Consider the following 16666-nt stretch of genomic DNA (forward strand, 5'->3'; position numbering starts at 1 on the left):
AAGTGAGCATGACAGCTTATCTGTTAGTTCCACCATCTGTCAGAGTTAAGAACAAGTAAACGGTCAAGAGCCTGACAAATTCTTACAGTGACTGGATCTCCAGGAGTGATGTATGAGCTAATCTCCTGTTTGTGAAAGGAAATAGCACAGAGGGGGAAGAGACAAGGTCAAAGAGGAAAATTGCGGCTAATGTAGAGTTAGCATGACATTTCTACACTTGCTGTGAACCGCGCGAGGCCTCTGCCAGAGCCGGAGACAGCAGTGGATGGCGAGGATCATATTGCAACATTTCAAAGAATTATATGTGATGTTGTCATAGCGAGGAGGGGGTAGCGTCTGATTTCTTATCACATTTGCTCTGCTAGACACCTTCTTGAGTTACAGCTTTGTGAAACATGGCAAAGGGAAGCAAAGGAAAACATTCATCCCCTCCTTCGGTCCCGTCAGGCGGGAAGGAAGCGACAGCGAGAACTCACACATTACGTCCTAGGAGCTGGCAGCGTCTGAACAATGAGTCTGTGGCGGTGATACGGAGTGAAATATGGGGGGAGGAAAGAGGCTGCCTGGATCTGCCAACTCAAATGTCTCATTGTGGAGGCGATCTGGACGTGCCCCTGATGGATGGTGCAAAGAGGGAAAGCGAATCAATGTGGTGACATTTTGCCCCTTTTTGTTTTTACAGTGAATTACTGCAGTACTGAAAGTCATTACAACAATGGAGAGGGAATAAATGGCTGCTCAATCCTTCCTTATATGAAACCGTGATGACAAAACACTGTAATCATAAGCAGAAATAAGATCATTTTCAAGTGTTTATTGATGTATTTACAATCAATAACTGCTGAAGACTCAAAGAATGACTAATAGCACAGTACCCTATGGCTTGAATCACATTTAAAGATATAAAGTAGAATTAAAAAACAAAAGATACTGTGTTATAAAACCTTTTACAATTGCATGACTTCTAAAAGTACTAGTACTACCAAATGTCCCCAAGAACCCTCAGCTACTACCTTTATGAAGCGCTTTTTCATTAAATAAATGAAGTAGAAATTCTAAAGGTAGCAGTTATGTAGGCTTCTAATTGCTGCTTCCAATTGTAGTATGTGTAAAAATCATATACTGTACTGAATACGACATGCAAAAGGGAATATTTTGGCTAAAAACTGGTCACAACTCATGTCTGGATTCAAAGTGAAGTCCATGAAAACCTCATTTCCACATTAGCGTGCACTCATCGCTGGGTTGATCAAAATAAAAACCGGGAACAAAAAAAAAAGAGAGAGGCAAGGCACTGGTAGATGAATGCAAATCTCCTGAGGTTGATCATGTCAGCACAACTCATGACTTCATATCCTGTTTCCACCGCTGAGAGGAGGAGTCCGTTTAACCAGCTCTCAGCAGCTCTAAGGCAATGAATTTGGTCAAGAACATTGTTTCTGCTCATCTTTTTAGTCTTATTACACTGCAGTACGGTCATCTTTGCTCTCCTCTCATTTTGCTATGTTAAGATCTCCTCACTTCTAATCTGATCACTTTAAACCTAAGAACCTCAGCATTCGGTGAAGGTTGAGTGAGTTTTCTCACAACCGTTCCTGTCTCTTTCCCATGTGATGTTTTGTCTCACCTTAAGTCAAATTTATAACCCTCCACAACATATATACACCCCAAAATCCTTAAAATCGTAAAAAAAAAAAAAAGGTACAAGATTTAAGCCTTAAGATGTCACAGGGGATCATATCATCCATTTGTTGCTATTTTAACGAAATGAACCTCTGAGTGACTGAATTAATCGCTTTTAACAAACACAGATGTTGGAAATCCTTTAGTAGAGGAGGATAAAAAAATTTCTGCACATGAAAATGAAAACAGGCCCCCAGATAAATATTCTGTCATCTATTGTACAAATCCACTCTGAGTCACAGAGTCTGCAGCCACTTACAGGTGGTTCATGGAATTTGTGTAAGATTGGCTAACAAGTTGATCAGGGTGATTGGAAGAAGCGTATTCCGACGCTGCAAGTGTGGACTGGGAATGTAAAGAAAGACCAGCACTCCATTCACTTCTTACAGCTGAAGGACTGGTTGAATGGAGGGCAGCAGGACTTGCGTGAGGAAGCCCCCTGGATGACAGCTGCCCTGGATTCAACCCTCCTTGGATAACCTGGATATCTTACAGTCATTTGTCATTTGCTCACGGGACCCAGCAGGTGTCAGGTTGTTAAGTAGTCAGTTTGTGGTTATTGTGGGCGTAAAAAAACCTAAAGGCTGTTTGCTGGAGCTTGACGAGGACCCCTCAAGACTCAGGTGGGTGGATGTCAAGTTGTGTAACAGAAACCAAAATTTAACACTTGAGGGATGAAGTCTTTGGCGGGGAACAATAGAGAGCTGTCAGAGGGACCACCCTGTCCCGGTGCATCCTGGACTTTGACAAAATGACGCTTAGAAAACGTGGAATAAGAGCCTCGCTTGAGTTTTATGTTTCCTGCTCTGCGTCCCTCAGTCATGCAAGGTGCTGAATATGATTGATGAGAATATTTTCCTGGAAGGTTACGAGAGCGGAGCACAGTTGGCATCAAGATTGAGACGGGAGGGTAAACATGATCTTTTCAGACACACCTTTTCCCTCTGTAGCTGTTAACGGTTTTATAAATATGTCAAGGAAATTAATAAAACTGCATTATTACGTATCAGTTAGTCATGTGCAGAGAGATGGATATTTTTAATAAAAAGCATGAAAGCAATGTTCAACAGTTTTATAAGCCCACCAGGCCTCTGCAGAAACACTGCAGAAATGTAACCTAACTCCCAATAATATGCATGACTTAACATTAAACAAAAATTCTGTCTTTTTATGGAAGAAACAGAGCAGACGAGACCAACGCCAAGCTAATTATTACAACAGCAAGCTCCGACAGCTCCTCTGGTTAATAATTTAGATTCAGAAACAGTAAATGGCGTTTTTTTTTTTGAGCAGCAGCAGTGTCATAACAGCAAAACATCCACCTACGCCCAAAAACTCAGAACCGCACGCTTCCCAGAGGTCATTTCCTGAGTAAAAGAGTCTTTTGATAGAAGCCCAAAACCTCAATTACACTGTATTTTTCCAAGATTAAATTATGCAGTCAATTAAGGTCGAGAAATCCTCCTGTCCTGATGTTGCATTGACCTGCTGAGGAACTGCAGCCTCAGTGAGCCGTAAATACCTGGCACTTAGTGGGACCCTTGAAGGATAGACTTCCAGAAGAGGCAATTTTGATGGGGTCGCTACAGGATTTGAGATTGAGCGATGAAATCAGACAAATGTTTTTGGGTTTGAAACCGAGCAAATCCTTGTGGCGGTGACAGAGGTGGAGAATGGTGGAGGATGACTAAAAGGGTGGAAAAAGGGTTTAAAGGGTCTATCCAGTTTCAGGAGCCTCTCATGGATTAGTAGAGGAAGTCAGCAACGACACCAAAACCCTTATGAGGCTCCTTCCTTTGGTCTGGTTACCTGAGTAAATCCCTTATTTTATCATCCTTCTCTCCTTATATCACTTCTAATCTGTTTGAAAGCAACATTTCTGGAACGTTCCTGTAAAGTTGAGTCGTGCCAAGGAGGGGGTATGGCATCTGCGGTTTGGACAAAGAGCAAACACAAGAGGATAAATGCTATGCCTCGATCTCTCTAATTTAATGTAAGTATAGCGTGAGCTCATTCCAAAGGCACACTCATTTTTTCTTTCCAAACAAAGAAAATTATGAGCTCACATTTCGAGAAGCTGTATATTACAGCCAGTTTAATGCTGAACCCAAAATAACACAAGAATCTGATTTAGCAGCTATTCTTCCCCTCTGTCATGCCTTGACATGCATCCACATTTTTTAATATTACATTATAAATGGAAGCGGTCCCTTTTCCAAATTAAAAGCATTTCAGGATCAAACCGTTTCTTTGGAGCCCAAAACAACAACAACAACAAACAAAAAAAGATATTCCTCAAATCAGAGGAGGTCTTTCCTGTTTGCAGCTGGCTTCTCTAAGTCAAGAGCTGGAGGTGCCGTTTGGAGCCTGGAGGCTGGAAAATGAGGCATATGACGGGAAGACAGGCTCACAAAGTGCTGCGAGGTTTCCTTTGGGCAACTTTTCGGAGCTTAAGCTTCAGCTAAGCCTCGACTACGCAAGTGGATGTGCTGAGTGGCTGACAGTACGAGACGGCTGTTGCATTAGCAAGGTCCCAGGTGTATAGAAGCTGTACAGTAAATGTGCCATAAAAATGCAATTAAAATACTTCCTTGGTTAAGTAACAGCTGAAAATAATTAACTCTCTCTTCACAAAGGAACTAAACATTTTGCAAAACATCTGATTGTGGAATTATGCATCAAAAGAAAAGACAGGGCACATGTTTAGATGTTTAATGTTGCATCATCATCCTGTAACGGGTGAAATATATAAACTTGGCTGCACTTAAATAAATCTGTAAACACGGTGGGAAACTCAATATGCCTTTGTAGTTATTACAAAGTGTACAAAAATCCAAAGAATAGAAGTGCCTATTTTAGGATCTGTGTAAATATGCCAACAGATGTTTTTATGTTTTCAAATATCTTGTAAACTCTTCAAGACAAGGCGCCCTGCCAGAGCTAATTGCAAAATAAAATCGCCATCAATCCTCATCATCACTGTGAAGCAGTGGACAAAGCTAAACCTCATAATGCCTCCCTGGAATCCCTCCAGATGTGAGCCAGCTGTTGTGTTCAGTCACTGAGGTGAGACTAGCCGTGTCTATCCAGACGGTGACATCACCCAGAAGAGAGTCGGGCTCCACTCCAGCATTCAGTCGTTTCATTAATAACGCTGCTGATTTAAGCCTCTCAGGCAGAACCTCGACATGCTCCGAGGTGTCCCACCGGTGCATTTTATCAACCCTCTAAGTGTTTTCTGCCACAGCGAGCCTCCGTGCAGCCAAGACAACACGCAGTACGCTCAGCACGCTGCGTCCTTTACCTCAGTGGTTTCACAGTTGTGTTCGAAAGGCTTATAGACGAGTGCAAATTGGACGTGTTTAGGATAAACGGTGAAACCATTACCACTATCCATTAACTGGATTCAGTACATACCAACTCACACCTTTCAATTCATGGATTTCCAATAAATCATGTCAGTTGTCATGTATATATCAGAGTCGTTCCATTTCACACTGCAGTACTGAGTTTTTGTCTTTTTCTATGAAATAATAGTGTTCTTATTCGAGTGACTTTGGGTGTAACAACCGTTAAATCCAATTAAAAAGAAATTCCACTGTCAGGGAGGACATGGGGAGCTACGACGCTGTTTAACATTTGAATGAGACAAGAGACATCGTCAAAGAATTCCTATTTCAGACAGGAAACCTCTCATTAAAATGCTTTGATACTTGCCCTGATATAAGCTGTATGAATAAAGGAATTAAAGAGGGCGTCGATGAAAATCAAAGGGTCAAAATGAGACAACGGAGCCAGATGTGAGGATGACGAACAAGAATCCATGAGAAGTTAAACCGATGATGTGGCTGCTTCAGTCTGCTCCTCTTGGGCCAAGTTATTGAGATAATGAATGCCTGAACAGGAAGTGAGCAGACAATAGAAAGAGTGAGGATCCAAAACCGCCACCCAGCCAGGTTCTCATCCCCTCTGAGCACTTAGGGAGAGTGACATCACCACCACCACCACAGACACACACTCACGGTACATCTCAGCTCACTCATGTAAATTCCACAGTCACACCCCACATCCTGAATCACTATTATTTACATTCCTCCTGAAGCACAAAGAGGCAGCGAGCGGGAGGATCCAGGGTGAGCGAGCAGCTGGCTGGCTGATGGAAAGGCTGGGAGATGATAAGATGAGCGAGCGGACACGAGACAGTGCAGGAGACAAGAGCGGGGGGGCAACAATGAGAGAATAAACCATGTCGAGGAAGTTGTTGTAAGAGGCGGCGGTTACTGAGAGGTCACTGTTCCTGGACAAGTCACATCAGGCATCACGAGAACAGACGATTCTCTTATTTTACTATTTAGAGAAAACGCTCTCAATACATCCAGTACACGTTCCACCTGGTGTGAAACATTCAACCTCGGATGTGAACCTGCTCCATCTCCTGGCGCGAGCAAGAGCGGCTGGGCTTTAAGCTGGCTGTCTCAGACTCGTCACTGGAGGCCAAGAGTCCTTTGAAACGCCCTCTGATGCTTCTGGGTCCATCATGGTTGAGCAAGTTACTCAACATGTTGGGTGCTAAAGGGTCTGACTTGTCTCGTCCCAATCATCTGCTTTCTTTCTCATCACGAATCCCTTCACAACTTCAAAGTTTGTCATGTACAGAAGAAGACTGGAGGCAGAACGAATGACCTGCGTGGCAACAGAGGCCGAGAGGATGGGAGAAATTATGACAGTATGATTTGAGGAGAGAAAGGTAGAGGCTGGAAATCATTTTCAGATTGACAATATGACTACTAAAACAGCATATGGACATTTTATGAACTGACAACTATTTAGACAACTTGGAAGCCAAAACAATTAGGACAAAGCATATTCATGGGAAAGAAACACTGGAACCAAGTTCAGTGATGCAGTAAAAAACAAAGCAATAAGTCACTTTTATGATCCATCGTCAGGAAGGAAGGAAGACTCCTGCCAGCTTATATAGGCCCAAATTCATACTCCAACGTAAATCTCTCCAAAACAACACCATGCTGCTACTACAATCCAAAAGTGTGTTTTACACACTGTTCTCGGTCATTTTTCCTCCCACCTGACATTTCCTTATCCAGCTCATTGCTTTGCAGCTCACTTAGACTCTGCTAATGTTCGTGTGTAACAGCCGGAGGAAGCGTCCACTAAATCTGTCCAGTGTTGAAACAGCAACGTGATGACACACAACCCCACCCCCCCTTTTTTTTTTTTGTTGGGTGAGTATTTAACAGATGACGTAGCTTTTGGATTTTAATACAGTTGTGAAAGGACGACCAGATTAGGAAACACGTTTCCTGTGTTTAGAGATGCTGGACAGTGTTTGCAGATGCATCAGAGAGTGAGTAAATGAGTGAAAATGTATCTGTGGAGGAGTTCTTCCGCTGATGTTTCACAGCAGTTGTGTGGCAGAGTAGGTGGAAAACTCTCAGGGCGCAAATATTACATGCATTTCCTTAAAATCCAACCCAATTGGCTGGTGGTCACACTGCGATTTTTCCAGGCTGCAGCAGCATTTAAATGAGCGTGCTCGACCTTAAATGCAGTCTCAGCAACAGAAGCTTTGAAGTGCAGCTATCTTTAACTGGGTAAATACAACCTTTGTGCGGCTGCAGACTGAGAGGCAAATATTAAGAGATTAGCCAGGTAGTGGCGGCTGCAGCTCCCTCCTGCTTATTAATTTGGACAAACACACAATCTTAGAGATGAATAGGTGGGAAAACTCTGACAATATGAGGAGCTCTAGTGTCGCAGATCAATGCTAATCCATCAGGAAACCATCAAAGTGTCCGTGGAGGCTGATCCATCCTGCTCACCTGACAGCTGGACAGATTAAAACGTGTGTGTGTGCGTGTGTGTGTTGATCGCTTCTTTTCTTCCTGTCAAATTGCTGCCAGGTTAAAAAAAAAAAGTTCTGTTGTCTAGTTCTTTATTAAAGTGTAATGGAATCCCCTCTGCATTCTTTCATGGATGTGTTAGCTGCTCTCATTGCTTTGATAAATGCTGGAAGGCTTCAATCCAAGTCAGACACCAAGATTTCTCCCCGTATACTCTGATTTCATTTAAAGGAGGGAAAATAGAAGTGTAATGTAGCCCAGTCTTGTTTTAATATCCCGACAACATTTGATTTTATGAGCTATTATGAAAAGACGAGTCCTGGCCATGCTGGTGGTTGAAACGTGGCCCTTGGAGGCTCAAACATTCACCGTATCTGGAACATCCTCCTTAAGTGTCTGCGATTTACATCAAAGTCCAAAATGCTGCAGGGGTAATGATTATCAGCTGTACCAATTTAAGGCAGCGGCACACGCCTACCCAATCCAGCACCCACACACACACACACACACACACACCACACCTTCCTTGATTTCTCACTCAAAGTGTGATCCTTTGTTAAGCAATAGCAGTTATTAGTGTGTAAATTACAGCGTCTGCCTGTTTGAACCCTTCAATCTGATGCCGCACGATAAGAATTCTGTCTATAATCTTAGATTTCTGCGCAGTGTGATGATGTGTTGCATTCATTATGCAATTGCAAAGGGAACAATTTGTTCTTATCCCAGGAATCTGGTGAAAAAACAAAATAATATTCTTCCAAGGACTACAAAATTGCCTGTATTGAACCTCTAGCTCCCAAAATGTTCAGTTTCAATTACATTCAGCCTTTTTAGACTCATCAAATTACAGTTTGTACTCAAAATCTTTCCCAAAATACAGGCAGAGATTTTGATATTTTTTGTCGCACACAGAACAGGTCTCTCTATAAATCGAGAGCACTGGAAATGCTGTCAATTTCAAGCGATTACCCTTCTATCAGAAATAAGATGACTATAAATATGCAGTACTGCTGCGGTCACTTGAGGTTTTGCGAAGGTATTTCCGTCTCACACACACACACACACACACACACACATTTGTAAATGTACGTGTGTGTGTATGGATTTGACAGCTGAACGTCGGTGCTCAACATAATTTGTGGTCAAAATTAAACATCAGATAAAGTAAGCAGGGCAAAGAAAGAGAATAAAAGCAAGCCCATATCTTCTAAACATTAGAAATGAACATTTTAGAAGGAAATCTGTACTTTTTGGTGACTATCTCATGAAGTAAAATACTGATTTTTATGTTTTTCTCAATCTCAGTTTTAAATAAAAACACAAACAAGAGGTGCGCACACACACATACTTTGTGCCCAAAAACAAGCGAGAAGGTGTGTGTCAGACCAAAATACCTGAAGAGAGGATGGAAAATTTTCAGCAACAGCAAGAGAGAGAAGACAGAGGCAAATACAGATGAATCACTCTTAACAGGCAACTGCAAATTCATCACAACAACAAACTAAAGGTCTTTAGCCAGAGAATGGCCATAAAAGCAGATTTTGGCTGTAAAAGGCCAGCAAGAGTCCACAAGAGTTTTTAGGCGGCAATTAAAATCAATCGCTCAAATTTAAGAGCAGAGCTCATGCTGAGGCCCTGGCTGAGATCAGAAAGGACTCATCGAAAGAGAAGAATCAAAACTTAGACACAATAATGTAAAGACAAAGTCATGTGATGCAGATGGAGAGGGAGAGTAGAGAAGGACACATTTGGATTTGATTAGACGCCGATGATGTCATGTATGTATGTCAGGTAATCAGCCCCCCGGGTGTGTGTACTGCATAAGCATGTGTGTGTGAGACGGCGTTGAATGTACGAGACAAGACCAGGCCTCATCTGCGGCGGCTGCAGGGAGGACGTCTGTCTGATCACATGCAGTGGAGAGGGTGAGTGTGTGTCTTTGTGTCTGACTTAGTGTGCAACAGCTGCAAGTGTGTTATTGTATTGCTGCAGGGAAAAAACACACACGCGCGCGCTCACGCACTCAGGTATGACAACTTTCATCTGCTTTGGTCATTAATGGTTTGTCGGATTAAGGATTTTCCATAATATTTGTTTGCTTGAAGTTTAAAGGAACATTTCAACTTTTTCCCCAGAGCCAGACTGGAGAACTGCTGACTGCTAGTTAGCGTAGCACAATGAATGCTGGTGGGTGGGAGGTCTTAACATACCCCGATAAGCTGGTTTTCACGAGTTAGAAATGTGATCTGTTTGGTTAATATTTCTTCTAAAGTGTATTAAAGCGCTATAAAAGAGGATTTTACAATATGGCAACAATTATTATATCAATCAGGAGGAAACCGTTCTCCAGCTTTTGTCAGGAGTGTCTGCTTGCATGTATTTAACTGCCAGATCCATTGTGGCTGGCACTTGACATTTTAAACTGAGATTAATGAGAAGGCGCTGGTTTAAGAATGGGTCCAATCCCAAATCATCCGATGCCTCATATAGAGGATAATCCATCCAACTAAGTCACATTTTGCCATTTGGACACTTCTGGTATTTTCAGGAAGTTCAAGTAGAGAACACGGCAGCATGCTGAAATGCTGGACGCGCCGGGTTTTAACGACCGGCTGGCAGAACCGCACACGTTGCTCATCCAAACCAAATCCCAAACCTCGACATTCTTCGGTGTATTGTCAGTGTCAGGCATCCCACAGAGGTTATATAATACATCTCCATCTCCTTGCTATTTGTCATCCGGCCGAGGCTGGCCACAGCAAACATGTTTGTGTGACCTGCTCCTGTGTTTAATCTGAAACATCTGCTCCAAGAGTGCAGCACTCGGGGCTCCGAATATGTCCAGAACTAGAAATAGAATCTAATTTTGGATGACCGAATTGTTTGTTCCAAGAACAAACAGTTTATTGCAGGGAAATGGGAGAGAACGCACAACTAAAATACATCATAGTTTAGAGATGGAGCTCTGTGGGTAGCTGCTGGACTCAGTGACACCGAATATGCACGTTGTGAAATACGGAATTTTAAATTGCCTGAAATCAATCCTGCTGCACCCAAGAGTGCACTACATTTCTACAATTCCCATGGCCTTGTAGCATGCTAAAGACTTTTCAGCGCTTGAGGGAAAAATCTCTCCCACAAATCCAGTTGTCACAGTTTCAAGTGGACATGGATTGGTTTCTTTGACAGAACAAATGAGCAGGGAACTGAAGCGTGTCCCTCCACCAGCCGCTGACCCCCTGACCTGTAGCTGTCACTGACGCACCAACGGCTACCATAGGGTGCATCATCAGCGTATACGAGTAACAACTTTACTGTCAAAATGAAGTTGATGTGTTTGAACAGGCCAAGTGGTTCCTGACCAAGCTGTTGCGTGCACAGGTCAGCAATCCAAATGTTTCACACAGCCTGAGTCATTGTCCAAAAAAAACTGCTTCCTCTTTGGTTGAAATGCTGTGATTAATTGCAATTTTGTTTTAATCGACGCACGTTTCCGGCTTTCAAGGTTTTTGTCAGTTGGTCTGGGCGCCACTGGGACTCACAAGAAGCAGCGCATGGAAGGTTTTGGCTCCAGATTTCGGGGATTTAAAGTTGAAAATGGTTAATAAAGACGATGCTTGTGGATTTAAAGCAGAGTGGACTGATAAACGCCAGCTTCGATCCACTCCTTTAATGAAATTGTAGAGTGTAATTACATCCTTAAAAGTGGAAAACTACTGATGGAACAGAGTCAAGCCGAAGTTTGTGAAGCAGGGTCGTGCTCAGGCATGATATTAGGGATAGTCATAATTAGCCATAATTACCCGATGATAAAAACAAATTTTGACCGATTTATCATAATGGCTTATTAATTCAATAGTTAAACCATGTCCCTGCTTCCCGAGCCAGTTTGGCCACACCAGCCAGGCTTTATCTCTGCATTCCCGGGACATCAGAGCGGGTCTTCTCCACCGTGGGTTACCAACGCCATCCCAGAGAACATGGACATGTTTTTAATCTGAACAGAGATCTGAAAAATGAGACTACAAAGTTCCATTTTGTTCCCTAGTTTTTGATGGTTAATTAGCCGAGAGCGACGGGGGAAGAGGAGGTTACAGCACTGTTTCCCATTGAAGTTCCTAAATGTTTTCCTGCACAGGAAATTGAGGCAATTACTCTGGTTGTGGGTTTTGATAATCTGTTAGCCTGGCTCTATTTGTTAAATATTTATTTAAGTTAATTTGTCTTATTAAAGGCCTACAGATCTATTGTATATCATTCCTAGTGCTCCATCTGTTCACACTCGTGCTGCAGGTGTGTGACGACGGGACTTGAGTCCTTGTTGTTGTTTGTGCTGCTATTTGCACATGTGAAAACAAACCCCCTTCCTTTTGTTTGACTGGTAAAAGGTTTTCCATTCTAAATGTTGTATTTTAATTTTCCTTTGATCAAAACCGAGCATTCGTATCGATGCGGTTGTATTTCTGAACATCAACCCTGACTTGTGCAGCTGAAAATTCTCTGTTCTCCTCGGCTCGGCGGGCAAAGCTTGTCAGATTTAGTAGCAGCGACCTCAGCCATTGTGAAGCCATGACATATTTCATTTAGAGGGCAGGACACAGGAAGAGTCTTGCCCTTGTTATTCACTCGCACTTCTGGAATCACTTAGAACTGAAAGCACACGGTGGCTGAAAATATTTGGTGTTCTTATGAACTGATACGTGTCTGTCATATTGAGTGTCATGCTTGATATAAGCTGCTCTTGTCCTTGCACCATGTTTGTCAGGAAATATTTATTTGACTCCTGCACCATGCAGTGTCACCAGCACCATTGTTGGAATAAACAGGGCACATTTTTCTCACAACAATAGACAGACTGCTGAGCGGGAAGCACCCTGAGGAATCTTCATAAATGTTGCTGCCCTCATGAGACAATAGAGGACATTTTTCCGCGACGATGCATTCAGTCACCAGCTTGTCTGAGAAGTGAGAGAGCAAGGTGAGGGCCAACTGATAGTGAGAGCAAAGCTACGGCCCGTGATAAGAGCCATGTTTGCTGGCCTGATTACCCTGCTGCAGGCTTTGTTTGTGGAGCCATTGGTGTAAATCTCCTTTTACACCACAAGAAAGACGTGAAACTACAACACCCTGCATTGGGTTCTCTCTGTCTGGAAATGAATATATAACAGGGGAGAGTAGGGCTGTCCAATTGATCAAAATCTCAATAGGGCCTCCTGCAATTTCCAAACCACAGGTGCGATGCTAGCTAAAGGCTGTTTGTTCTCCAAAACACCATTTGAAATCAAATCCTGTGCTGCTGCAGAGACGTCCTGCCTACATATGAAAATCAACGGACTTCAGTGAACATTTCTTTTAAAATGATATTTTTCAGTAAAAATGAGACAAGTTATGCAACATTATCTTTGACTGGAATATCAGTCAAAAAATAACTGCAATGCAATTTTCATTAAAATTACCGCTAAATTTCATAGAGAAACATTCTTCACAGCTTAACTGGCAGATTTTCCATGTTACAAATCTCATTACTTTTTTGAAATATGATGCATTCCCCCACAACAGTTAGAACCACAATTTATCATAATCTTACCGTGTAAAAGAAGCCACAATGAGCACTTTTACTCATAATAATGAATTTATTTGGGGTTCTATATTTTTGGTGGGCTCCTCCGTAGTTTTGCAAGAATAAAATCTCACCTCGTGCTGAGACATTCCTAGAAATTCATGAGGTTGCAATATGTCATCTATGTACTTAATGTGAAGGTATGAAGTCTTCCACAGGATGTGTGAATGTGGCCACACCTGCCATAATACCAGATAAGATAAACTTTACTGTCCGTCTGAAAGCAACAGACCTTCACCTTTGTTTCAGGGACTCATCAGACCAACAATGCACTCTTAAACCCATTAAAAACACATTCAAAAGAAGGCTACATGTCTGTATTTTCTCTTCAAGGGACAGGGAGATAGCTGGATTTTTTTCATTCCTCAAACCCTTAAACTAAATGTTTTCACTTTCTATCCTATTAGCGGGGTTAGCAGTCCTCCCTGAGACTAACAGGCTCTTGTATGATCTCAGTCTGGAATAACAAACCATTTCAGCGAACCTGCCAAGATGTCAGGAGATCTGTGTGTGGTGCCGAGATACATTTCACATGTCAACTCCTACATGTCTTGTCAATTACAAAGTCTTCAACCAAGAGCTAAACTTTCCTCCCTAAGTAAATGACTTCAATAGCCACGGGCCAGAGGGAACCAGTGTAACTAGAACTTCTCCTCACCTACTGCCCTGCCTGCCTGCCGAGCAGTGACAGACATGGCAGATATTTCACACACGTCAAGAGAAACCTTTCTCTCCTCGCCGCCAAATCCTTGGGGTTAAACACTCACTTTAGGAGAGCTGCGCAAACACATGTGCGCGTCATACACACACACACACCAAACACACACCACTCCGGCGAGTCTCAGCAATGCAAAGCTCCATATAAGGACATGCTGATGATGTAATGGTCCATAGGCAGGGAGCACATCCCTTATTGTTTGGTCTGACTGCAGGAATGCCCACAGTTCAGCTTCTAAGAGAGTGAGACACGCACAGAGGGAGAGTTGAGGGTCGGCTGTTGTACGGAGAGATAATGAGCTTATGGCAGTGACGCCGGGAAAAGCTTTGGCACAGGTAGGACCACTGAACATTATTACAGAACGCTGGATTTGCCGGAAACTTGTTGCCCTCTTTATTGGCTAAAACGTACAGATGTTCAGGATCAGTAAACTTATCATTTTACTCAACTATAAACTTCTTAGCCTTTAGTTATTACTTCCTTGTGAAGTTACTGTGAGTAAAAATAAAAAACTTGTCTTGGATGTTAAAACTAAACAGAAAGTCTGTTTTTTTTTCCCCCCTCAAAGCTAGAAATCTGAAATGAGTTTTCAGAGCTGTTTTGAATGTATCATAGCACATTAACCATAGTTGGAACATCATAAATGCTTCGACGCACTTGATCACTTTCATTCCATGAACAATTCTGTGAAGAAAAACTAAAATTGAATTTATTCCTCAGCTATTAAAATGCCTCGGAGTCACCGGTCTGCCTTTGCACACGATCAAAGACAGTCAAACAATTTTGAATGAAAGGGTTTTTTTTTTTTGTTTTTGTTTTTTAAATGCTGCAACAGTGCCTGTTCAAATGGACCCGGCAGGAATTTGTCAGTCTAACATTGACGCGGAAAGTTGAAACTTTCCTCACAAGTTAGTCAAAGTAGCATCCTGAGTAGAGTTCAAAGTGAAGGACTGAAACTTTCACGCATAGTCTATGATAATACTGCATGGAATCAGAGAACCACTTATATTTGTCATTCAGCATAATTTTGTGAACTCATTCATTTTCTTCCCTAATAAGCCGACCTTCACAAGAACGATAGGAAATGTTAAAAATAGGAACCCCCCCCCAGCCTTATAAATTACATCTTACACAAAAGAGCAGTCCTTTCACTTCTATGGTTGGATCACACCTCAGCAACTGAATCGTGGACATGAGAAGCTTAAAAGAACATCTCCTGTGATAAATGGGGAATTTTCATCATTTATCTTTAATGTTTTTCAGGGGAAAAAAACCTCTTCAGTGTCACATCTTTTCTCAATGCACCGCCTCATTATAATTATTAGTCCAACTGGGAAGTCAATAAATATCTGTCCAACATATTTTACACATGCTGATTGCACTCAGGGGGCATATCACTTCGCCTGCGTGGACTTTGGTGCACAGACGACATCAATCAGCAACCCTTCCTTCATATTCTGACACACGAGGGCATTTGGTGAACTATCCATAAAAGGTTTCCTGCAGCAGAGGTGGCCCAGCTGGATATATCAATCTGGGCAAGCATGACCTAATCACTTGTGGTTAAGAAATAGCAGAACAGCCGTGACATATGGAACTATACAGAGCCGGTGAGCCACAGTTTCCAGCTTCGGGAGGGAAGCCCTCTGTAAAAGCTGTAATGTGACTAGTTATGACGCTCCTATTGGATCTGCTTTCTTTCTGATGGCAGTTCAACTCTTTTAACTTGTCTTTGCAACAACCCAGAGGCAATTCTGTAAAATTAAGATCCCCAGCAGCAAATCACATGGGTGCAACCCACTTTTCCGTGACACATTAACGACCTGTGGTGGTGGTGGTGGTGGTCACGCATCCGTTTTTTTGGGGGGGGCAAACCAGTCTGAAATGGGTGCCTATTGCAAAGGTTGTATCGGCTGCAGTGTGGGTGGTAAGGTGTCTTGTAGTATTGATAGACATTTATGTGCAGCACTTCCTCCGAAACAGTATGTTCTCTGCATAAAAAGAGGCTGCTTTGAAGCAAGGCAGCGCTAAAACCTGTGGATGGAAACGAATGCTCAATAGATCAGTTGATATATTTATGTATCTATGTCTATAGCAGCTGCCTGCACTGATTTATGTTCAGTGGCAAAAGCTGGACAGCGGAGCAATGACTCCCTAAAGTGTGCTTTGTGAAAAGCAGTTTAATGATCATTGTCCACGCAAACGAGTACGACTCACTCAAGCTCACCTGCAAGTTTGCAAACAACTGTTAACAAAATGGTCTCTGCAGTAGCTGTGAGCTAAATTGTGCGTCCTGGATCAGAAAAAGTTTGGGAACAACTGGGATGCAGCATTTAGCCCCCTGAAGCACATGTGAATTGTCCTTCGATGCACAGTACAAAGATATATATCCAGTTAAGTGTTCAGAAGTATTTGAGAATGCAGTCATAGGCAGACTTTGCAGTCTTGCTAGGGAACAAAGTACATTTCTCCTTCTATTTTGGCTGATGACATCACTAGAAAAACAGCGGGGCCAAAGATAAGACAGCGAATAAACATTGACTACAGACTACCGGATGGTTTGCAATACAAATGTGTTTTATAAGAGTTTGACTTTGCAACTTCGTGTCCCATTTTTAGAAAATGTATTTTTTCAGCACATAGCCTTGCGTGACACTGTAATCCAGAGTGAAAAAAAAAGTTTGTACACAGCAAGGGCAAATTTTGAGTCAATAAAGCTGGGAGCGAGAGCAAACAAATCTGCGTTCCTGGAACAGATCTTAAAAGGGCAGCAATATTGTTGGG

At 42.4% G+C, this 16666-nt stretch overlaps 1 protein-coding gene across 4 annotated transcripts in view; it reads left to right on the plus strand.

Annotated features, from left to right (window-relative positions):
• The window catches only part of filip1l (filamin A interacting protein 1-like), a 55739-nt gene that overhangs the window by 30142 nt on the left and 8931 nt on the right, over positions 1-16666 (plus strand). Inside the window, exon 1 of one of the 4 annotated variants that reach the window (XM_086200535.1) lies at positions 14096-14217. The exons of the other annotated variants lie outside the window; for them this stretch is intronic. The gene's annotated coding sequence lies outside the window, so the exon portion shown is untranslated. Of the gene's footprint in view, positions 1-14095; positions 14218-16666 lie in introns of those variants that run through there. 4 annotated transcript variants of the gene reach the window in all.

This window comes from Aulostomus chinensis, chromosome 1 (assembly GCF_037954235.1).
Source record: "Aulostomus chinensis isolate RoL2024-O1b breed Wild chromosome 1, RoL_Achi_v1.0, whole genome shotgun sequence".
Classification (NCBI taxonomy): domain Eukaryota; kingdom Metazoa; phylum Chordata; class Actinopteri; order Syngnathiformes; family Aulostomidae; genus Aulostomus; species Aulostomus chinensis.